The sequence below is a fragment of the Galeopterus variegatus genome, unplaced genomic scaffold (assembly GCF_000696425.1).
Source record: "Galeopterus variegatus unplaced genomic scaffold, G_variegatus-3.0.2 Scaffold1558, whole genome shotgun sequence".
Lineage (NCBI taxonomy): Eukaryota > Metazoa > Chordata > Mammalia > Dermoptera > Cynocephalidae > Galeopterus > Galeopterus variegatus.
Window position 1 is genome coordinate 76,337 of NW_007727669.1, and position 5,353 is coordinate 81,689.

At 59.7% G+C, this 5,353-nt stretch overlaps 1 protein-coding gene across 1 annotated transcript in view; it reads right to left on the bottom strand.

Annotated features, from left to right (window-relative positions):
• The window catches only part of VAX2 (ventral anterior homeobox 2), a 31,720-nt gene extending 26,373 nt beyond the window's left edge, over window positions 1-5,347 (bottom strand). The window contains exon 1 of the mRNA XM_008577650.1: window positions 5,148-5,347. The gene's annotated coding sequence lies outside the window, so the exon portion shown is untranslated. The remainder of the gene's footprint in view (window positions 1-5,147) is intronic.
• Window positions 5,348-5,353: the final 6 nt, after the last annotated feature.

Genomic DNA, 5,353 nt, shown 5'->3' on the forward strand with positions numbered 1-5,353 from the left:
TTTAGCGAACAAGGAGGGAGCTTGGGGCCGGGGAGTCACCGAGGAAATGGCCGGCAGACGCCCCTCAGCCCACAGGTGGTGCGCGACGGGCGCAGGCTGGAGTCCGGCGTGGACTGGCGGGGCGTGCGCGCCGCCGCCCTCTCCTCCCTGCCCCAGCCCCAGGTACCCACTCACTGTCCCGGCTTCCGAAGGACTTGGCCCCCTTGCTCTGAGCAGTCACCCCGGGGCTGCCTGGGGGGCCCTCCTTGCGGGTGTGCGTGTGGGGGGTGCAGTGGCGGTTCCATGGGCGCCCGGGTCCACGCAGGGGCAGAAATGGCGTGAGAAGGGAAGGAGCCGTCTAACCGCCCCCTCCCACTCCCGCGCAGGCTCCCTGAAAACAAAAACAGGGCATGAAGACACACCAATAAGACGACACATTTGGTTGCTGGTTGCTTCTGTGTGCGGGGGCGGGGGGAGCGGGCGTGTGTGGGGGGACATATGAAGGGAACAATACAGACCCAAATGAGAGGGCCCGGCATAGACTCGCGATGAGAATGGGGGTCTCCTGCCGAAAACAAACAAAGCAAAAGGAAAAACTGAAAAACATAATATAAAACAAAGCAACTCCCCTAAAAAAAAAAAAAAAAAAAAAAAAAGGATGAAAGAAAGAAACACAATACCTGTCACAAGCCCTAAAACTAAAAAATAAAAATAAAAACCATACAAAAATCTCGTAGTGCGGTCCCTGCATGAGCCCTTTAAACCTCTCCACCCCTGCCTGGGGCGCTGGTCTGGGTTGTCAGGCCCAGTAGTAGACTCGCACTTTGGGGCTAAGGGCCTGCGACCGGCGGAGGCCCCAGGGCCGGGACTGCAGTCCGGTGCTCACTCCCACACAGCACTGCCCCGCCAGCCCCGTCGCCAAAACGCCTACCCGGCAGGGCCAGGCCTGCGGCCGGGCCGAGTCCCCGCAGGCCCAGTGGCTGCTGGAAATCCAAGAAGAAAGCGAGCGGACGCTGGGCGGCCCTGAGCCCAGACCTGGCTGCTGGAGAGGGGCGTCTGTCCCCACGGTCCGCTTCCAGCCGGAGCCCCCGAAACGCGGCCCCTTGTGTGGCGTCTCTAGAAGCGTCTGCGGGAGCTAGGGCTCCGCCGGGTGCGAGCCATTGTGCTGTGTGTACGTGTTCGGGTGCGTGCGTTTCTGGAGCGCGGGTCCCCGCTGCCTGCGGACTCTCGGAGGGGCCAGACCCCACTAAGGTCACTCCTCCCCCCCACATCCCCACGGCACAGGCCCGGGATTCAGGCGTCTCCCCCACGGCTCCCGGCCACCGGGCACATCCATCAAGCTCCCGGGGGAAAGCGTTTTTGCTGCTGGTGATGGGAGGGCAGCTAGTCTCTCTTCCAAGGGATTCTGCCATTATCCCGCCCTCCCGCTCCCGGACGCAGGGGTGCGGAGGGTGCATCTCGAATGTGGTTGGGAGACCGGTAGGGGCGGCGCCCAGCCCCGAGGGCCGCTTTGGATGAGCAGGGACTGGCGCCACGCATTGTTCATGAAAGTTGCTGGGTCGGGTGACGCTGATGGACCTTCCCGGCTCTATCAAGATCAGTTGAATGCGCGTCAAGATTAATCTGTGAAGCACGTAGGCGCGTCTGGGTTTGCAGGTACGAGCGTGGATTGTGCCGTAGCAGTGAGTTCGGGGTCAGACTTGTCGCGCCTCTTCTGCCCGCCGGGATCCCGGCTCCACCGAAAAGGCCAGTGCACGGCCAGGCCACTGCCCTGTGCTGTTAGAACCACAGCTTAGAGGCGGCCTGTTCCTTCCGGTCGCCTCCTGCCCGCGGTTGGTGTACCCTTTCCAAATATAAGACAAAAGGATTCCCCCATCCCCACCCGTCACCAGCCAGAGGGCAGTGCACGCGGAGGTGTGGAGCAGCCTTCGCCGCTCCGGGTGGAAGCCTGTGTTCGTGGTGGGATGTGCGGGGTGCTTGTTGTGCTTGCACACCTGTCATCACGGTGGCCGTGTTTGTGCCGGTGTGTGGCTTGAAGCAGCCTCCATTTTGAGGCAGGACATGCAGACTGTTCGGCCTCTCTGGCACCCTACCCTGTATTTGCAGAGGTAGCCGGAGGCTTGAGTCATTGGCCGTTTCGGCGCCCGCCAAGGGGATTGGGGAGGGGCGCACTGCGTGGTCTGCAAGATGGTGCTGATTCTCCTTGACCCAGGGGTTACTCACTTCCCAACACAGCCCAGCCCTTGGGCCCAGGGCCGGAAGGAGACCGGGGGTGGGACTGGGAGGAGAGAGTTGAATAGGGCCTTGGAAAACTGAGGTCCACCGCCCCACCCACCAGAAATGGTTTGTGGATCACCTCAGAGCTACTCCCTGCCTTCCTTCAACACATTTTATGGAGATGTTGCTGGGTGTTTGCAGTTTCACAGACATCGCCTCTGGTCCTTAGCAAGCCCTACAAGGTAAGGGCTGTGGGTTCCTTTCTACAGATGAGGAAACAGGTACAGAAAGACAAAGAAACTGGTTCACATTCAAAGAGCTGTAAGGCCAGTATGCTAAACCAACTCTGCTTAATCCTGGTACCATGGGACTCCCTCAACAGCTCTACTCCTCTGGGGTGGGCCCTCAGGTAGAGGCGTGCAGAGGGAAAAGGAGGAAGAAAGGACCCAGAGGGAGTGGGGCCCTTTCTTGGAGGCCTCACCGCAACAGCAACCCAGGGCTCCAGTGGCAAATGCCTCCCTTTCCTCTTTTAGGGGCTTCCTTCCAATGTATTTTAAGAGGATGTGTCCTCTGAGGTCAAGGGTAAAATGTACTTAAGGCCTATGGAAGGGACATTCACGCTGATGCCAAGGCACTGTGGACTTCTCCTTGAGAGCCGGATCCATTTCATTGATCAGAACTGCCACCCTGAACCATGGTGGGGCTGCAAGTGATGCAGGTGACCCTGGCTAGGAAGAATTAGTGGTAAATGATGATGCGGGCATTTCAGACCTTAAATGGGGAAGGGCAGAAGAATTTATGAGGGCCCCATTTGCCTTCATTTCTGTTAGGTACAGAAATATATTCTCTGTGCTTTATATTTAATATTTCCATTATATTTTACAAATGTAATGCCATAGCTGTGTGTGTACATATATTTATAAAAATACGCCCCCCTAAAGATGCACGCAGGCCACCCTACATACAATGGGAGTCCATTTCTGCCTGGCTGTGGGTTGCTCCCAGCTTGGGCAGCCCCACCCTACAGGGTGGAGGGTCACCTTTGACTCCCACCTTCTATGAATTTAAACATGGGGGCTATTTATCTGACACCTGTACACAAAATTTATTTGTTCTACACACAGAGTTAGTAGAGTGGAGGGGGTGGTATGTGGACACAGAACTCATAATTGTCCTGGCAGTAGGAAATGCCCATCCACATAGTGTGTGAGGTGATGAGTGTCACAGGTAGGGACTTGCGGTCTTACCCTGGAGATGTGTGGGCTTGGGGGACTGATTTCCCTATGTCTGGAAGCCTACAGATTTCCTTAATGGAACCAAACTACCAAACTGGCTGCACACGCTTTGCACTCAGGACACCCCACAGTCTATAGGATAGAATCTAATTTAATCCTAGGTGCCCAACAGGTGCACACACCTGCCGGAATTTGGGATGGTGTAATTCCCTTGACCCAACCCTGCCCTCAGAGTATAAGTGAGCGTCCAATCTCCCTCCCGGTGACCACGTCTGGCACCTGGAGTGTTTTCCAAAGCCAGAGTCCCTGCATCTGTGTTCAAGACAGTCATTAGTAGCCTTCATGTCGGGCTGCTTCCATGCTCTGCCCTGGTCCTATCCCCCATCCCCAGCCACACACACCCAGCAGCTGCAGGGGGGTTGTGCCCGACGGGCCAATGCGTCCCACTCGGCTTGTGAATCAGACAAACTGATCCCTGCGCTGGAGTGACGCGGAGTCAGTTTCACGTTGGTTCCCTTTCCCCTGGCGGAGACCGAGGAAATCAGCTCTAGCAGGTCGCCTCCAGAGGCCCCGCGGCTCTCAGGACAGGCGCTCGTGACGAAGAGGCAGGAAAGAGGCAGCGGGAAGAATCTGGGCGAGGGAGCCTGAGGAAGGAGCCGGGCAAGCCGTTGCCGCGTCTGGCCTCTTCCGGCGCTGGGTCTCCCGGTTCCAGGGCTCCGGGATGGCGGGGGCAAGAGACTTGAGGCTCTGGCCGCGGCCTGCGGACGGGCTGAGGGCCAGACCCCAGAGTCCCCTTTCTCCTCCCATCTCGTTGGGCGAGGCCCGGATCGAAGTGAAAGCGGAGCCCTCAGCTCTGCGTGAGGCTGGCCTTGGGGGCCTGGCGAGCCTCGGCCTCGCAGCGAGGAAGCCGGGCAGATCTGGGTACTCGGGCGCAGTCCAGACCCAGGCGCTTGCAGGAAGAGGGTGCTGGGAATGCGAGTCTGGCGCTGAGAAACGGCCGGGAAAGAAGAGAGGGCGAGGGGCGAGGGGAAAAGGGAAGGACGCCAAAGGCCAGGCCTCGAGAAGGCGGCGCCGAGTGCCGGCAGGACCCAGCAGCCGGGAGGGACTGGGAACCGAGAGAGCCAAGCAGACGCGGGCGAACGCCGGGCACGCCACCCTCCGCGTCCCGTGTCCTCCCGTGTCCCGCGAGCAACCAGTGCCGGTCCCAATGGCTGGGGATGGGAAACTAGGCTAAGCAGGAGGCGGGGAAGCACCCCAGCCACTGAGCTGAGCCCGGGCCTCTCCCTCCCGCGGTTGCCGACGCCGGTCCCTCCATGTCCTGTCCCCGAGAAGCGCTCGTGTCGCTTTTCTCTGCACCTGCCCTGCCCTGTGGGACGCTGGGTGGGACCCTGGCTCTCAGCATCCAGAACCCGCATATCTGCCCCCACCGCAGTAGCGGGCCGGGTGGGCCTAGGGTTAGGGGAAGGGCCCAAGAGGCTGAGAACTGTAAGGCGGAGAAACGGGGACTTCTACGGTCTCATTTGCTGCTTTGTCCCCTGCACTCAGCTCAGTGTCCAGCACACAATAGACGCTCAAAATAATACTTGCTGAATGAATAACTGAATGATGAGTGAATGAATATATAAATTGGGAGGTGGAGGCAGCAGGAAGGTCGGAGGCCCCAGTAGGGGTAGGGTGGGGGGTCCAGTGGAATTGAGCCGCGGGCTGTCCCCTTACCTCGCACCAGGATGCGGCGGCAGTGGTCCGTCTCGCCGGGCCCGGGCTGCCCGTCGCTGTCGGCGCCGCTCTCCCTGGAGCCCGCGGGGCTAGAGGCCGAGGTCCCGGCAATCTCCTTTGGGCTGCGGCCACCCCCATCAGCTTGCAAGTCCTCAGCTCCGCCGCGGTCCCTGCCGCGCCCACCGCCGCCACCAGACTCCGCCCGG